General features: G+C 39.1%; 1 long non-coding RNA gene across 1 annotated transcript; it reads right to left on the bottom strand.

Annotated features, from left to right (window-relative positions):
• Window positions 1-663: 663 nt before the first annotated feature.
• On the bottom strand, window positions 664-1,224 carry LOC118732456. The gene is made up of 3 exons (XR_004992136.1): window positions 1,193-1,224; window positions 990-1,118; window positions 664-927 (listed from the first exon to the last, which is right to left on the bottom strand). It is a non-coding gene; the product is annotated as an uncharacterized LOC118732456 (long non-coding RNA).
• Between the last annotated feature and the right edge of the window lie 134 nt (window positions 1,225-1,358).

Here is a 1,358-nt window from a genome sequence, read left to right as displayed (position 1 = left end):
CTATGATAGCCTTGATTAGTTCGTGCGATTATGACTTATGGATCGATTATGGATGGGAACGTAACCTCAGTTGGGTTGCCGATGGACAGCGCCACTGAAATGAAAATGTTTTTTATTATGAATAGCAATAATTAAGTTTCATAAAGTTCAAGGTGGTACAATTTAAAAAAAAGTTGAAAAAAGAAATAAAGTATCTCAATCAAAAATTCCCGGCAGCCACAAAAACGCACTTGCCAATATAGCAACTTAGTTGCCAGCTTTCAGTTGCTAGTTGCCATCGGTAATACCATTTCAGCCACTGGCCAACCAACTGAAGTTCGGTTGTCCTCCGTAGTCGACCCATAAAATCAGAATCGAATATGCATGCACGTTCTGCTGAACGATAAATATTTTGTAAATGTGTGCTCTGTCCGCTAACGAATTCCAGCCATGTGTGAAATATCGTATGTGAAGCCTCCGTCTGACTTAACGATTGTCAAAGGCATGCCAGAAGATGTTTCATCATATGTTTTCGGCCATCGTCTTCTTCGAGTATGTTCATCGATACCAAAAACTTTACAACCTCTATGTGCCAGCAGCCCTTAGGGCCAATTTCACAATGCGTAGTTAACTCGGAATCGGGAGTTAACTACAGATTTTTGTACTGAAAATCTCTAGTTAACTGTCGATTCGGAGTTAACTAACGCACTGTGAAATTGGCCCTTAGTGTTTTTGCCAATGACATGGTACTATTGCACTGTTAATAACCAAATTAAGCCCCAGTTACATTCACACGTGATATAATAGCTAGTGTCGACAAGCTGTGGGAATGCCCAGGAGATGGCGTTTGTTCAGCTATCGAAATCATTACACCGACGGCGGTGGGCAGTTCTGCTGGAACATATTTACCACAGCAGTGGTTGCGGCGTTTTGTTCTGCAACAATAGCCTGCAATGATGACATGTCATATAATGTCGACGAATAAAGATATAAAATTTAAAATGACTAACCTTATTCCCGGCCGATTTGGGAGACCACCATTGGTCACGACCAGAACGCATTTACCAAGAGGAAAAACCGCAGGGATGGCAGTAGTTCTTGCAATCACCGTTGATGATGCTGTGTTTGTAATTAATAGTCTGAAAATACAAAAAAAAATGCATTAATGAAATCTTATACACATCAAATAAATAAATTTCAATAATTTGTTTACCATTTCACAAACCGAATTACCAAGAAATAGAAACTCAACGCGATGCGATACAGAAATAAAACCAACAGGGCTACATAACACCGACCTAAGGGAACCATACCTTTCACTTAAATTTATTTGAAAAAATTGAGTGAAAGGTCTGAAATTTTAAGAAAAAGCATTGTTG

Source organism: Rhagoletis pomonella, unplaced genomic scaffold (genome assembly GCF_013731165.1).
Source record: "Rhagoletis pomonella isolate Grant_MI unplaced genomic scaffold, Rhpom_1.0 Rhpom_scaffold_20502, whole genome shotgun sequence".
In the NCBI taxonomy this organism is placed as follows: Eukaryota; Metazoa; Arthropoda; class Insecta; order Diptera; family Tephritidae; genus Rhagoletis; species Rhagoletis pomonella.
The sequence above is the reverse complement of the archived record's forward strand: the minus strand, read 5'-3'. Positions and strand labels throughout refer to the sequence as shown.